Source organism: Heterocephalus glaber, unplaced genomic scaffold (assembly GCF_053883595.1).
Source record: "Heterocephalus glaber isolate CG9 unplaced genomic scaffold, H.glaber_assembly_v1.0 deba00000281, whole genome shotgun sequence".
In the NCBI taxonomy this organism is placed as follows: domain Eukaryota; kingdom Metazoa; phylum Chordata; class Mammalia; order Rodentia; family Bathyergidae; genus Heterocephalus; species Heterocephalus glaber.
In genome coordinates this window covers 3,065,248-3,082,856 of record NW_028258139.1, presented here as the reverse complement: position 1 = coordinate 3,082,856, position 17,609 = coordinate 3,065,248, and the positions used below count along the sequence as shown (strand labels likewise).

Sequence of the window (17,609 nt, the reverse complement as noted above, 5' to 3'; positions counted from 1 at the left end):
ACATGCATTCGTTTTAAGCTGAGTTTTAAAATACTGATAAATAATACTAAAGTGATGCATACATGTAAAATAAATTAAGAAAATAATACTCAGTAACACACATGCAGGGATGGGGGTGGGGAAATCTGTGTGACATCATCTGCATTGTTCTCTCACCTAGAGACACCTGGAGCCACTGCCCACTGTCAGCTTGTCAGGTTTAAGAAAGAACAGAGTCCACCATCAGCAGCTCCGTCCCTTACACCAAACTCTTTTACTCTCCCCACCAAGAACTCAGAAACAGAAGCCCTTACTACGAAAAAATAAAAAACGGGATGTCATTGACACCATTCTTTTTCTACCTGCCCACATTCTACATTATGCATATTAATGGATATTGTCCATGGGGATGATGGAAAGACGGAAACCAAGGAGTGCTAATTTTGTGTCCTGAATTCAAAGAGGTCATTGGTCTAATATTTTAGTCATTCATAATCTCACTTAGAGTTTTATCCATCTATATTTCCCATCCTACCTTTGTGACAAGTTCTGTACCCATGGCACTGCAATGTTTAAAATATGGGTTAGAGAGAGAGAGAACAAGAGACCTCATTTTTCTTTCCTACAGTTTAATGGGAGTGGTGGTGGCATGGCAATTAAGCATCTTGGTTGCTATAGATATTGCTAGTGTTAAGAACAGATAGAAGACAGATAAAGCAACTGAAAGACTGTGCCACTGTGTCTGCTTCTCACAATAAAACAACATCAGCACCACAACTAAGTTATGCACACGACTACACACCTGCATTATAAGTGACACTGTGTAGCTGGTGTGTCTTTGTTCTCCCTAAAGGTTGCTCAATATTTCCACCATATATCCTGGTTTGTGTGTAATTTTTTATTACATTTTTTATGTAGAATTATATCTAAACTGTAAGCAGACAGGTGGAGTAGAGGTGTTGGTTGTGGCATTCTCTGCTTTGTTTTGATAGGGAAAAGAATGCTGAAGAAAGAAATCAATTCCAAAAGCAAAAGTAAAGGGAATTGTGAAAAGTCACCTCATTTTACTGCATCCTCTGCTCCAGGGACCATGAATCTCTCCACAGTTCCAGAGCAGTGAAGAGACTCCTGCCTGTTTTTCCCAGACTCCCCCGTTTCTCTTCACGTGACCTCCAATTTAACCAAATGTTGGCAGATGAGCCTCAGAGCCCATAAAGGAACTGGAATTTCATTCAAGGTCCAGCAAGAAGTCAGGGGAGCTGTGAGCATGGGAGTTATGTGTCTGAAGTCACACTCCAAAAGTTTTTGGGCTGTTGAGATGTAGGCCAAGAAACTACTCAGAAATCTATGGCAACAGTGGGTAGGAATGTCACCAACCAGCATAGTAAGAAGAGCACAGGTAAGCAGTCACCTTCATGACATACTTTGGAGCTATTACCAGTCTTCTTAATGAAATGGACATAGGGATGATAAGACAGGGGACTCCTGCATTCTCTACAATGCAAATGGGAGTCTGGCGAAGGCTGTCGGGAGAAGCAGACGGGAGAGTGGTCATCAAAATTCAATCTGGGATATATTCTGTATGAAGTACTTATCAGTCCCTCTGGGGTGATGCCACATGAGTAGCTGGACATTTGTGTGGGGCTCAGCGGAGAGGAGGAAACACACCTGGGAGTGTGAAGGCATCTTCCAAGTCCCTCTCGTTATTTTCTCACCCTTAAATTTTAAAATCCTTTTCTGTCTAACATTATCCTTGCTCTTGGCACCTGCTAAGACCCCTGCTGAGGCATCACTGTGATCCTGGTTCCTCCTTTTTCACCTGTGCAACCCAGGCCAAAAGACTTCTCCCCTCTATAGTTCCAGTCTATGATCTCATTTCTGAGGTTTGATTAAAAGTATTTAGCACAATACCTAGAAATTTTAAAAGTTACTGTCAGCATTGAGTCGTTGCTGGGTGAAACATAAGTTTACAGAAATTATGTCTTGTCTGTGTGTTTGCTGACACTTCCACATGAGCCTATTCAGAAGCTCTTTGACATTTATCTCTCATAGACTCTCATCAAACATGTTAGAGGTTAACCCTAAGTTTACAATTCAAAAAACTAGTGGAGAGATATTTATTTCATATCTATCCTAAGGCAAACATCCAGAAAGCTATGAGACAGGCCTAAAAGCTTTATCTAAATGTTTTGTCCATCATTGGTCTGGTCTGGTTCTCAAACAGTCACTCCACTCCTTGAGGTCAGAGCTGCAGATATGGACAGGAAAGACTTCACTGAAAGGAAGACAGTTAGAAGGCTGCCTCCAGCAGCCAGTGCCTCCAGACCACACATCCTCTTAAAGAAGGCTCTGTAACTGATGCTGCCCACCTCACCTTCTACCATAACTAAGACAGCAAGTCAAAAACAGCATTTGACCCAGGGGAGAGGGAAAATGCCAGAGACCAACACCATCCTTGAGGCTTTCTAGAATCCAGGGTCGTGTTCTTCATCCTATCTCAGTTTGACTCACCAAGGTAGGTCCTCCAGGAGACAGAACAACTCTGGAGGTGCACCCTCATCCGCACTATAAATGGCCAATGATTTAGAGAATGCGATCTTCCCTATCTTGATCAGCAAAGAGGACCGGAGATGTGAAACACTCAATAGTATTCATTTAATGCTGCTCCCACCCTCAGGCATGGTGATGAGAAAAGCAGCCAGCAACAAGGTGGCCTGGAGTAGGATGCAGCTCCACACAAGTTCAAGCTAGGCTGTCAGCAGCTGTGCTGCTTCAACCTTGTGAGCTGCAGGCTCTATGATCCTGGAGGTGTCAGAGGTGACAAAGAGACACGATGCAGTGTTCAAGATGTACCACAGTTTACACCAAGCCTCGAGCAGAAAACACAATGCCAGCTTCTAGGATTCTAGAGCAAGGACTTGCCTTCTTCAACAGAGGACCTTGTACATGTCATTAAAAAAAAAAATAGCTCCTGGCTATTACATCCAGCCTAAGATAGAGGGCCCAGTTACCAAGCAACCCTATTATCTGTGTCTCCTCAGTAGCCCACCCTGAGCTGGGTCCTTGAAAAGTGATCTTAGTTGAGTTATAAGAGCACAGGCAAGCTACATGATTCAGGCTGAAGGATTCTTCAAGGGAAAAAATACCTCCAGGTTTTTTATAAGGTGGAACAGGAATATTTGTGTATAGGAGGAGGTGCGTGTGTGTGTGTGTGTGTGTGTGAGAGAGAGAGAGAGAGAGAGTTTTATTTGAACTGCTCTGGGCACTCAATTATGACTGTGAGAAACATGTGTGTTGCAACCACCCTGGCCTGAGCAGGCGCTCAGACTCTCGGGAGGGAAAGACTGGATCCCAACCCGGGGGAGCCACCAAGAAGACTGGCTGAGGGTTAGAGAAATTCAGAATGGAGAAGCGGCTGCCCCAGGGTCAACTGCTGAGATGGCAGCTGAGTTTCCTCCAGATCACTTCCCTCTTGGAAGTTTCTGCCCAGAAAGAGAGGCCACCGGGACCCAGAAAGTGCTGCCCATAACCATGGGTGCACAACAAAGTGAGCTACCCAGCTTCCCTTGAAGAAAGAGCTTTCTTAGAGCCACAAGAGTGTGATCTGCTGACAGCCCCACTGTGCTCTCCTCTGAGTACACCTCAGCCCTCTAGCCAATGCCAGACTCTTACTCGGCAGTCACAGCTAAGGACAGCGCTGCAGGGAACCCAGGCGTGCCATTCCTGCCGGACACGGGGTCTCCTAGTGGGTGGTCCTTGCCACAAGTTCCTGTTGATTAGCTATGAGATGTGTTGCAGAGGCTCTTCCCTTCTGTCTTGCTTCTCACCCTCGTGTCTTTTATAGGCCTTAACCCTCAAAAATCTTCTTGTTGTCCTAACACTGCCCCTGTTTCACAAGACAACCATAGTATAGAGTCCACCTCCAGATTGCATACACAGTGTAGTAAGCTACTGGATGGACAGCAATGTGGCTTGGAGAATGTGCCACCTTTTAATGGTCCGATGAGCTGAGTCCTTTGGATGTATGAACAATTTCCTCACCTTCCTATAGGGCATGTAACATCTGATGGGTATCACAGCCTCTGTTCTATGAAGGAATTACTGCACCTAGTTCCTTTAGAGCTATTAATGGCACTGTCTCATACTCAGATTAACAAGAAGTAACTCCTAGTCTTAATTTTGTATGCATCACCCAGCTTCTCTTCTCTCTTTGCCTATAACATTTGTATTCATGTACTAAAAATACCTGTGACTTAAAATCTTCAAGCCATCACAGTCATTGTGCTTTCCATCATTTTCCAGACCACTTTTCCCTCAACTCCACAGCACCAGCTAGCACCTTCACAGTCCGGCATTCATTCACCTATCTCTGTGCAAGTTAGCACCTCCCACACAAAGAGACTGAAGAGGCCCTCCCTCCTTATCTGCAGACCAGCAGGAATCAGTATATCCATCTGAGTAGTAGCTCTAGGAGCGCATTCTATTCAGACCAAGGCAGAGGAGGTAAATGCTACAGACTTTAGTTTTTGAAGGATAGTGGAGCCAAGCAGGAGGGATATGGATACTGGCCTCTGCTGAAGATGGCATGGCTTTAAACCACTCTTCATAATGCCCTAAATGCTCACAGGGACACTTGAATTTGAAGACATATCAGCTTTCTTCTTTCACATATAGCCAGTGCTCTGATGTACAGGTAAAATAAAATGAGGCAGTCAAATGGGGTTTGATTTTGTTATATTCTATTTCCGCCCTTATATAGAAACAAAACAGGCTATTCAATAAGGGAATTCAATAAGGCTTTGCCATATTTCCATGGTGATCCTCTCTTCTGATGTGGTATTAAAGAAGCTATTTATTAAGAGCCTTCATTTCAAAGACAATGCATTTTAAATTAGGCAAGTAGGACCACCCCTCACTGACACACTAACCTCAAGCGATAAGTGACATCACCAGCACATCAGATATCCACGTGGGGAGTCCTTCACCTTTCCAAAGCTTTGCTCAGGTGTCTCACCTTCAAGGAGGCCACCCAGGTTATTTCCGCTGAAAACAACTCCACCTATTTCCTTAACCTGTTTTTTGTTTGGTTTTCTGATAATAGCACTTATCATCTTCTGGTATTCTCTTTAATTTGCTTATTATTATTGTATTGTCACCTTTTGTCTTAGAAATGTAAGCTTCCAATTAATAGGAAGCCATAACCTTTTACTTGTTTTGCCTCAATACTAAAAGCCCAGAATAGTAGCCAGATTAGGGTAATGCTAATAAATGCTTGTTGAAGATATATATATATATTATAGATAACTGCAATTTAGCTATATTCCTAGCAAGCAAATTTAAATTTAAAACTTTTTATTGAAAAATATTTCCCTTCTTTTCTTGGTGATATGCATCCCCATTACTTGTGCCTTTTGTTATATGTCCTCAAGTGAAAGAAGATTAAATCTTCCCTATAAAAGTTATTACATGTAATACTAAAGCTTAACATCACCCCAAGACCTAATTTCTAAGAGAAGTCTAGTGTGTAGTCTTCTAGAATCTTCTCTACTTATTTATCTAGACATAAAAGGGCCCATTAAGCATGACCATGGTGTTTCGTGATTTTTAGGTAAATAGTATCATCATGTGCATATTCTACTACTTAAATGTTTTGTTGAAGTAGTATATGTATCTTAGATAACATAGGTCAAACTTATTTTTTACTTATTTTTCTATTTTGTGGTGCTGGGGATGTCATACATGCCAGGTGAGTTCTCTAGCACTGAGCTACACCCCTAGGCCACAGGTCAGCTTTAAATTGCCAATTGTGATGAGACCAACATTCATTTAGTCATTCTCTTCATAATGAATGTTGAGGGTGTTAGAGCATCACTGAATATCCAAGTAGCTCTTGAGAGTAAATAGCAGGTAGAATTTCCAGGCAATAGGATAAACATATTTAAATCTTAATAATCACTGCCAAAATGTCATCCAGAGACTTGTGTCGATATAGACTCTTCTCAGCAGCACAAGAACATTATGCCAGATCCATATCTCTACCCCTGACACTAACAAACTATAAATTTTGTCAAAGTTTTTATAATTTGTGTAAAACTGACAGTTTTATAATACTGAGCCTTCCCATGAACACGACATAACTTCACATTCATTTAAGTCTTATTTTATGGACTTCATTGATTTTTTATAGCTTTCTCCATCAAGACCATGGTTATTTTGACTAGATGTTATTGTAGGCACTTTATAGTTAGGATTTTTTTTTTTTTGGTACCGAGGGTCAAACTCGGGTCTTTGTGCTTGTGCAGCAGGCAGCAAAACCACTGAGCTAAATCCCAGGTCCTATAGGCACTTTATAGTTACTGCTACTATGTTGAAGTTAGTCTTCTTTCCCTAGTCCATTTCCTAAGTCCTTATTACATATGGATAGAAAAGCTAATCAGTTTTGCTCTGCTGATATCTTCTTTTCAGAATTTGTTCTTCATTTCTATTTGGCATTCTAGTGGCCACTCAGAATACTTTTTCAGAGTTTGCAAGGAATTCATACAACTAATAAGCACACGTGTGCGTGCACACACACACACACACACACATCTCAATTTTGAAAAAAGTAAGCCCCAGTTATAGCAGTCAGTTCATTGAGAAAGACATCCAAATACCTGAAAACTAAAATGCTCAAATTCATTAATAACCGGGGGAGTGCTAACTGAAACCACCATCAGATATCAAATTGGCAAACATAAAAAAATTATCACAACACAAATACTGATGAGGAAACAAAAAGAATCTTGAACACTGCTCTAAATTAAAACAAAACCAGCCTGGAATCTCCTGGAAAAGTGAGAGATGCATACACTTAATGACCCATCTCTTTAGCTATTCAGGAAAATGCTTAAAGCCACTCTAGACTGTGCACAGGAACAAGCACAAGGATGCTCATGCTGTATTGTTTATATTAGTGGAAATAAATAAATGCTCATCAGCAGGAGCATAATGGCATGGATTTGTGGAATATAATTAAAATACTTGCCTAACTTATCTTGTGGCATCATATTTCGATTTAATTAACATAATGTGGAAAGAGAAATTTCAAGTTGCAGAAAGACCTTTTAGTATGCCACCAGCAACACAAATTTCCAAAGTCACACAAAAGCAGTGCCATGTATTGTTTATGTGTATCGTACCTGTGGAAAAAAAATAAAAACCTGGATAGAAAGAGTCCACTGCACATCAGGGTGAGGATCAGCTCTGAGGTCAGTGGAAAGCCCAGAGGAGCTGTGACCTGGGCATGATCATGTCAATCTCTTAAAAAAACAAAGGTCTGAACAATTTAGCAAAAAATATTTTTTCTATCTGGGTAGTGTGAATTAAATTTTAACTCCTTTTATCTATACCTTTGTGTCATTGAGATATTTGGACGATGAAAATCAGAAAGAATTTTAAACGACCTTATAAAATTAATGACTAAATAATATCTAGACAAGTGCTAATGGTGTGCAAACAAGTAACACAACGTTTTTGTTGGTTTGTCTGTTTTGCTGCTTTGGGCTGATGTGAGTGGGAATGAACTGCAAACATTGAAAGAAGAGTCCCATTGTCTCCTGGTAGGACTTTTCTTTTTTTTTTTTTTTTTTTTTTTGGTATGTCAGGAACCACAAAGTGATGCCAATACAAATCAACAGGTATATAACTTTCGAGTTTCACAATTCCTATCAGGAACAGTGGTCAAAAATAAAGCTTTACAACATGGAAGTTCCTTTAAAATCTAAAATTAGAACTCTCATATGATCTAGCAATTCCCCTCCTGGGTGTTTATACAAAAGAGATAAAATCATGATATTAAGGACATGCCTACACTCCTATGTTCATTGCAAGACCACTGGCAATAGCCAAGATTTGAAATCCACCAAAATGTCCGTGAGCAGGTAAAGGGGTAAGGAAAATGTCATATGCATACCAAATGGAATATTATTCAGCCATTTAAAAGACTTAAACCCTGTCATTTGCAGCAACATGGCTGGAAGTGGAGGTCATTATGTTAGTAAAATAAGCCAGGTACAGAAAGACTAATAGTACATATTCTCATTCATTTGTAGAAACTAAAAGCCGATCTAACAGAAGAATGAGATGGAATAGAGGTGAGGAGAGACTGGGAAGGGCGAGGTGGGGGTAGGAGTGGAGAAAGGTTGGATAAAGGGCATCAAAACACAGAGAAGAGGGAGTAATTCTGGTTTCCTATGGCACAGTAGGCTAATTACTGACTACAAAAACCTATATTTCAAAATGTCTAGACAAGCTCAAAATTCCCAGCACATACAAATGATTATTGTCTGAAGAAATGGAAGTGCTTGTCATGTTGGTTTGATTATCACCTATTACATGCACATATTGAATTACCATACTGTACCCCATAAAGATGTAAAAATACTGCACCTCAATACAAATGAAAAGGAAAAGTTTTAAATAGCTAAATCAACAAAATTTGCTAATATTTTAGTTTTACAGAAAACTCACTATAGGATTTATACAGTAAAAAAGGTAGTTCCTCCTGATGCTGTCGCAAAACTCGAAATACATCATTTGAATTACCGTTATATAGAACTAGTGATTTCTTTCTAAGTCTTCACCCACTACACAGAATTATCTCTATCACTTCCTCAGTAATTAGGTGAGAGCCATATTTTTAAAAAGTTCTTAAACTAGACACATTGCTTTTGTTCCCAGCCTCCTGCCTGTCCCCTCCCACCCAGATGGCAACTGGAAGACCAAACATTTGTACAACACAAGGCTGCTTTCCTGGCGCTCTTGATTGGATCACAAGTGAGCAACTAACAAAGTTGGGTCAATCAGAGTTGCTCTCTGAAATGTTTCTGTAATGCGGAAAAGCTATTCTATAATGAGACAGAAGCATGCAGCCAATAGAAGGGGTGGGGCTGATGGAGAGGAAGTCTGGCAACCTGTGAGCATCTTTCTCCAGTTTCTCCTGTGCTCTTCATCCTTTCTGTGGCTTGGCTGTCTGTGTGATATTCAGATACACTTTTAGTATAGATACCTCCTTTTTTATTTATTTAAATTCCAATTAGATTCTTGAAACTTGCAACAAAGTTTCAAATTGCGTATTCTTATTGGCTGTCATTTATCAAATGCACAATAAATTAAAATGAAATTATAAAAATTTTGACGCTAATATTTGATCAAGTTTGTTTTACATCAAAACACTTCTAATGAAATAACGCCTTCAGTTATGCAATGAAGAATAAATTAGACATAATAGGGTTATTTCCTGGTGCACTCTTTTCGACAAAACATCACTCAACCTATTGTCTTCTCTCTAAGATTACTTTTCCTGCTGGTCCTGAGAGACAGTTCAGTATGATTACAAAGCTGTCTTGCTCCTTCACCTGAAGGCATTTCTTTCCCATAGAGTAAATCAAATAAAGTGCTAACTGTTTTGATATCCATATCATCAGAATCTGCTTTGTCAGCTAAATTTAGTTAAAAATCAAATAATAAGCATACATAGTGAAGCTGCAAAGAATTTAATTTACCTGGATTCAAGAATTTACAATAAAGCAATACTAATAGCTATAGTCTGTGACTTGCTTTGCTATTGAATAGTTTGAAAATATCACATCAACTATTGCCACCAAAGGAATTGGTAGCTAGCTATTGCTAATCAATCAATTGATTCACTGAGTACTGAGTCAGCACTGGGACTTGCTCCAGGGGTTCAAGAGCAGCAAACAGGTTGCCCCAGAATCAGGCCTGTAAAGGGCCCAGGACCAAGAAACGAGGTCCAATTCCACAGAATGGCTATGCTGCAGAAACTCTGTGAACAAGAAGGGAAAGAGGCAGTGGATATCAACACAAGGAGTCCAGACTAAAGAATTTTTTAAATCAAAATAAGGTAGGAGGGCCAACAGACTAAGACTCTTGACTCTCACCTTTAACCATAGATGTGATCCTTTTTATTTGAAAGTCAAAGAAAATTAATTTCAAGTAGGTGTATCATCATTAAAATCTAAGTTTACATGTCACCAGGCAGAGTAGGAGTTAAGAAACAATCTCTCCCCTGGAGGAGCCAACTACTGTGTTCACAAAGAGACAAGCTTAACAAGTGTTACTGATTTATTGAGTGGGTTCCACTTGCTGAGATATAAACCTGGAAGAATTTCTTTTCTCAGGCTTCTGTCTCCCATTGGGCTGCCCTGGTTTCTGTCTTTCCCACAGGATAAGGTATTCTGTGGCCTGGTGAAAGTCAGAAAAAGCCAAATCAAGCTCAATAACCAAGTTGCAGTAGAGTACGGTCCTGTTTGCATTTAAGAGTTAATCTCAAGTGTCAAAGCTCTCTGCCTCCCACCCAAAAGCTTCTTGAACATTTCTCCCTAAAGGCTATTGGTTAAAGTGTAGGATTTCCTCTTGCACATCTCTCTCTCCAGCCTCTTTTAGATGCTAGCTGGGCTCACTTTTCTAGGCAAAGAATAAAATGGAGATGGGAAAATATGACTTTTGCTAGGCAAAAAGTGCAAGGTGCTCCAGTTCTTCTAAATGTAATTAGTTGTCTGAGGGATTGGTAACCTTGGGAAGGTGTCCAACATGCCAAGGGCACATGTCCAGCTAGGACATAAGATCTCATCTACCCTCCACGCTTCACAGCTTAAAGCCAACTTGATGGCCCTTGGTTGTTAGGGGACAATGTATCCTAGCTTCTGCCACAAACAATATGCCCTGATGAGAAAATCGTGTAGCTGGAGTGAAGATGGCTCTGGATGATATGTGGGCTCCTTTGAGCTGGTTTCTCTCATGAAGCCTTGGGGAGAAGCAGGATGAGCTTTATAAGGTCTTTAGTGCTTGTGGGTTTCACATTTATTATAGTCTGAAATTACAGGATAGTAGGAAAAATTTTACTAGCAATCAATTATAGATTGACGGATGAACAGACAGAATACAGGGCACAGGTAAGCTGTATGATCTTACTGTATAATAGAGGATGAGTGGATGGATATGTGGACAGATGATAGAATGACTGCCTAGACATCTCGAATGTATAGCATAGGTAATAAGAATTCTGTGGACAGGTGCTGGGGTGTAACTCAGTGGTAGAGCATGTGCTTAGTATGCAGGATGCCCTGGGTTCAATCTGAAGCACCACAAAAAATAAAAATAAAAAAGAATTCAGAATTAGAGCAAAAGGAATTCTTTCTTTTTATTACTTAAATTATTTTATTGGTACATTTTAGGTATACAGTACATTTACATTTCTCGTTGGGAACTTGTACCTTTATATGATGCATCTTGGTTCTTATTTTTTCCCCATTCTATAGCTATAAAAGGTACTTTGAAGAATGGATTATACAGAAAAGGATAAAAACTTTCCAGATGAAAGGAACCACATAGGCAAATACGTGGAGAAAGGAACAAATAATGAGGAATGACTTTAGAAGTTCTGATTATACCCTTATAGGGTAAGAGGTAAACCATGCAATTTACCCAACAGGCTTTCTGTGGAATGGTTAAAACAAGAGCCATTTCTGTGCTCACCTTATGTTACATATTGTACTATGTGCCTGGCCAAAAAAAAAAATCATTTCAATGAATCCTTATAGTAACTTTGTATGGTGCCTATAAACAATGCTCTTTAAGGGGGGGAAAGTAATCAATACTTTTTAACAATTATATCAGACATAGAAAAAAAGATCTGATGTGTATTATCTCATTTAATCCAGGTAAGAGTTAACAAAGGAAGTCCTATTTCTATGGCATTAATTATAGAAATTATATGTTCTTTTAATAAATAAAACTGATACATGGCAAAACTGTGCTTAAACCTTTTGGCTCTCCGAGCAGCACCATGGCGGTGGGCAAGAACAAGCGCCTTACAAAAGGCAGCAAAAAGGGAGCCAAGAAGAAAGTGGTTGATCAATTTTCTAAAAAAGACTGGTATGACGTGAAGGCTCTGGCTATGCTCAACATAAGAAATATTGGAAAAACACTAGTCACCAGAACTCAAGGAACCAAAATTGCAACTGATGGGCTCAAAGGTCATGTATTTCAAGTGAGCCTTGCTGATCTGCAGAACGATGAAGTTGCCTTTAGAAAATTCAAGCTAATTATTGAAGATGTTCAGGGCAAAAACTGCCTGACTAACTTCCATGGTATGGATCTCACCCATGACAAAATGTGTTTCATGGTCAAGAAATGGCAGACCATGATCGAAACTCATGTTGCAAGACTACTGATGGTTATTTGCTTTGTTTGCTCTGTATTGGTTTTACTAAAAAACCGAACAAGCAGATATGGAAAACCTCTTATCCTCAGCACCAACAGGTCCGGCAAATCCGGAAGAAGATGATGGAAATCATGACCCGAGAGGTGCAGACAAATGATTTGAAAGAAGTGGTAAATAAGTTGAATCCAGACAGCACTGGGAAAAACATAGAAAAGGCTTGCCAGTCTCTTTATCCTCTTCATGATGTCTTTGTCAGAAAAGTAAAAATGCTGAAGCAGCCCAAGTCTGAATTGGGAAAACTCATGGAGCTTCATGGTGAAGGGAGCAGCTCTGGAAGAGCTACTGGAGATGAGACTGGAGCTAAAGCTGAACGAGCTGATGGATATGAACCACCAGTCCAAGAGTCTGTTTAAAATCCAGATTTTTAATAGTGATAAATAAAATCCTACTTGTGATGAAAAAAACCAAAAAACTGTGCTTAAAGCCTAGACATGTATGGTCAAAAAGGCCAGTCAAGACCTCCTTTGTAAAACCACTGGAAAATAAGTTTGGAAAATTAAGCTGGCTTTCTCTTAAGTTTTAAAAGCCAGTGGCTGGAGGAATTAATTTTTAAGAACCAAAAGAGATTTTAAAGAGAGCAGTTGCCAGAACTAATGTTGCTTTATGAAGATCATCCAACCTGCAATGTTCAGAGCACACTGAGTCAAAGAAACATGAGGAGGGAGAGAAGTACTCAGGAGATGATCACAATAGCACAAATCCCAGTGGTGGAGGGGAAGTGCAGAGAGAAAGAAAAAGGAAAATACAGTTAAGAACAGTACCAAAAAATCACTGAAACACTTCATGGTCAATTTGAAGTAGTTCCAGCTCTGAGTAACTGAGAAGATGATGGCACCATTGACAGAAATTGGAACGACCTGAAGAGATCACTTGAAAGGGAAGTAGTTTATTATTCCCTACTAAAGAATCTGTAAGTGCCTGATTCCAGGCTGCTTAAAATTGAACAGAAATGAATATGTTTGTACTGGATCTAATCTAAGAATGGTCAATTTCTGGTATTACTGTACCCAAGAATGATATATTTGCTATAATTTTTATGCATGCTGAATGCTTAACGAGAACAAGGCATCTGTGTATTGTTATCATTATTTCCACATAGTACTAATGAATTAATGACCATGTAATTTTCAAAAACGAAATAGAGGACAGAGAATAATTTGCTTATGCTTTAAGTTTAGAGTGACTCTTCTGTCTTCGGTGTCTTTACCCTAACATTCAAATGTAAAATTCTTTTTTTATACTCCCCTATTATATAAAATTCTTTTTTTTATATATTTCCCCATTCCCAAATACCATCAGCTAGGAAACTTTACTCAGACTCTCTTCAGACAATATTCTGAGCCTTTTTCTGCTCTTACTTATCTTTATTTTGGAAAAACTGTAGATCCAAAAGAAAAATACCATGCAATCCCCTCAACTTCCTAAGTAAATTAAATGTGGACAACTAGGGACTGACCACATAATGCTTTGTTGAAAGTCCCAACACACGTTAACTTTCTCCCTAAAGCTCCTTTTCAATATACTATAACTGCTTCTGAAATCGCTACATAGAATACCTACTCCTTGTGTCAAGAAACATTAGGTCAAGTCCTAATCTGGCTTCAAATCTTCATCCTTAGTGACCTGGGGTCATATGTATAAAAATACAAAGCACAGGCAAAAATTCAAACACTCCCATGCCTCTCAAAATACAATAAACACATTTCCCACTATTTGTACTTCCAATAGTACATTACAAATTTTTTTTAAAAGGCTAAACTTCTATTGGCAAGCCCCCATATTACTATCCAGTCCTGTTTCCATGTTGGTGGTAACTGGATTCAGTGATAGCAGTAGGAAAAAGGGAATTTACAAGAACTGGAAATGAGAAAATTTACCACAGACAGAGGCACAGAATGCTAAAATCAAGACTTCCTTGGCAACTTTAGGTGCCACCATGCAGGAATCATTTACTGGTGTGACCTTTGGTTTATTGTGTGAAAGCTTATGTGCTTGGGGGGACCACAGGATTCAGATTTGCAGAAATGAAAAATGCATAGTAATGAAGCCCCTTCTGTGTTAAAACAGCCATTATCTAACTATATACTTAGCTAGGTGAGGCTGGAGGCATATTACAAATCAATAACAAAAAGCAAAGTCAAAAGCACTTCTCTTGGCCCCAAAACAATGCATAAAGGTGTATATTTATTTTAAAGACAGAAAGTGACAATCACGGGAAATTCATGGGAGGGATTTCTGAAAAGCAATTTAAAGGCCCAGAAGCTATAGGGAGTGAACAATTTCATAAATTCTGAAAAAGAATCATTGCAAATCCCCCACTGAGACCATTATATGTGTCAGAACTCTGGAAATTTTGAGGAAAGTGATTTAACGCCTGAGATGGTGACTGCCAAGAACGAGTATGTCACAATTTCTCATAGGGGCAGGGAAACCATCACAAAGCCAATGGAAAGCCTGAAAACAGTACACTGGCCCAGGCCAAGGCCAAGTAGCATTTCTTGGGAAGCCACCGAGGTAGTGCTCAAAGGAAACCATCCACCTTGCCAAAGGTTGCTACTGAGGAGGGAGTCCCATAGTCTCCATTTGGGCTTGGCTTTACAGTGGCTTGGTACACAATTGCTTGCAAACTTTTGCAGTCATTATAACTCAAAGGCAATAATGGGCACACACACAAAAAATGATACTTCTACTATACTGTCTGCAAATATCAAAGCAATAAACTACTGGTGGATTTCACCCTGCACTTACTCCCAAGCATCTCATGAACATATTCTGAGCACAGTCATCTTTGGGAAGCCGCATGTGCCCAGACTCATGGGGTACCCTGCTTGGGTGGAGGTGAAGTTGGATGCAGTAAGGTATTTTCAGTTCTCTCTATTTCTTGGCTGGCTTCATATAATAAGACTGGTCAGCTTTGATATTCCTTGAATTCGGTCGAGCCATCTCCACTTACCAACAAAGCCTGTGTGTAGAATCTACTTAGCCTTGTTCTGCCTCCCTCTGAGGTAGGACACAGTGGGAAATGGGCCACAGAGATTTTTTTAAAGTGTCTTCTTCTTGTGATCTAGAGTAGCAACCTGAGTTTCCAACATCTCTCATTACACTGATATCCCCAGCAACTTGCTGGTTCCGTTGTAGAGCATCACTGATATTTTCCAGGCAGCATTTTTCTCCATATTGTTTTAGACACCGTGCCATTATAATCACTTGCAATTGACCAGTAATTGCTGCAGAAGCAGGCCTCCCTCTGCCAGTGCCACCCAGTTGCTGGACTACACCCAGCTGAGTGTAGTAAGTTCCAGAATCCAATCAAAGCGAAACCCCATCAGTATCCAGGTTTCTCATTATGAAGTTGAGCCAACACTTGCTTCCATGCAATCTCTCCCTCCTACGGGGCACACACAAAGGCACTCTGTTTTAGCTGTGACTAAGGTCTCTGCAGTGCCTCCGTAGGAAAACTGAAATGGATACTCAGCCATGGTCATTAATTCATGCTCACAGATCTTATTTTTGCTATGGACATAGGTGTCCATATGCCATCTGGAAAATGGGAATAGAGACATTTTCTTTGAGGAATATGAGAGTAGTGTTAACTCAAGAAAATAAAGCTAAAGTGCATTTTATAGCCTTTGCAAAGTAAGAAGGAAAACTACCTCTGAGTGTTCATCTTATCCAGTTTATGACTATATTAGAATCACACATGGAAAGTACAGATATACAATCATGCACTAATTAAGCCTCAATAATTTTCCTAGGTTCTAAGGTATTCAGTAATGAAAACCTACAGAAATAGGAACAGAAAGTGAATTTATTAATGGGGCACTCACTGCCAAATAACCTGCTAAAGGTAAAATGGCACTGATAGGACAACGATCCTTGCCACATGAGACTTTGACAGAATTCGTGCCCAATATGGCTTTGCTTCCTGATATAACCTCCCACCCCATCTATTAATAGCAATGGTGATAATAACAACTTGCATTTATTTACTGCTATTGAGAAATAAAAACAAGTATGTGCATCATGGCTTGCATTCACAATTTAGCACATGGTATTTAGCTCTCCAGAATTTACAAACCCCTTTAAGATTTTTTTAATTATAACATAAGCTCCCTCTGACACTCAGTTTTGGTTAAGTAATACCTCAGGGCACATGCTCAGTAGCACTGAGATCTCAGCCTATTTTATACAATATTATCTTGGGCACAGGGGACTCTCTACATCCTTAAGAAGGATGACAACTGAAAAAATCATTACCAAGATGCAGTCTTTGAGGGATATTTTATAGTTCTTTTTTACCCAATAAAAAATATCAGCATTTTCCAGCAAGTGGGCTGAGTGTGGATGAGCACTGGGCTGACTGCTGATAAACAGGGGGAGCTTCAGTCTGCTGGGTGAAGATGTGTCATACGCATCTGCTGGCACTGGCATCCCAGGCTCTCCACTCATCCACGCTCAAACTCGGGATTGGTACTGTTCATAAAACAGAACTCCTATTCCCGCATTTCCTTTCTTCTCTCTAATGTCACCTTTGTGCCCTAATGATTCATTTATTTCATTCACTTTATCTTTCACCAGTGTAGCCCAGGGACTGTAAAAAAACAGAGGCTCTTTTTAAAGGGAGGATGATATATGTGCATATTTGTGTTTTTGCATCTATTTCTGTGTGTGTGGTTTTGTATACTAATTTCTCTGTGTGACTACGTTTTGTGCATGAGGTTCTGTGTTTGTCCATTTCCATGTGTATTTCTGGGTATGTGTACCTGCATTTCTCATGTGTGCCCTTATTTGAGTGATTCTGTGTGTTTGCAGGTATGAGTTTCTATGTACATTACTTCCATGTGTGAGCATGTATGTGTATTTCTTTGCAGTGGGAAGGGTATATGAGTAGGCTTCATAAAGACATCACACAGAAGATCCAAATATACACATCCATGACATGAAGGGGTCTTCTCTAGTTATGTTCCCTGTTTGCAAAATCCTGAACTCTATGAGGAAACCAGGAAGTGTTGAATCAAGACCCTATTTCCATTAATACTCCCCCAATGCTTAAAAAGTTCAAAATGTCACTTTTTCTACTTTGCTATATTCAAAAATATGAACCCCTTTTCTTTCCTAGTTGATAGTGGGTTTGCTAGACAATGTTTGTGTCATGCTATCGAGTGTAACAGTTGGCTCCAAGGGCTCTTTGTCTTGCATGTTTATGTGTTTTATAAGTGACTGAGTATAATAGGGCCCTGATCATCTTAAGATTCTCATTGAATAATGAGCAGCAGACATTAAAAATCATCTTAAAGTATGCATTTGTGCTGGGATACAGAAGGAATTTTACACCATTTTCTTTATG

At 39.7% G+C, this 17,609-nt stretch overlaps 1 protein-coding gene, 1 long non-coding RNA gene and 1 pseudogene across 2 annotated transcripts in view; 1 reads left to right on the top strand and 2 right to left on the bottom strand.

Annotated features, from left to right (window-relative positions):
- LOC147830190 (uncharacterized) overlaps window positions 1-17,609 on the bottom strand; it is a 179,295-nt gene that overhangs the window by 71,630 nt on the left and 90,056 nt on the right. The gene's annotated exons all lie outside the window — the stretch shown is intronic.
- The window catches only part of St18 (ST18 C2H2C-type zinc finger transcription factor), a 311,874-nt gene that overhangs the window by 204,779 nt on the left and 89,486 nt on the right, over window positions 1-17,609 (bottom strand). The window lies entirely within an intron of this gene.
- On the top strand, window positions 11,789-12,650 carry LOC101713878 (small ribosomal subunit protein eS1 pseudogene; annotated as a pseudogene).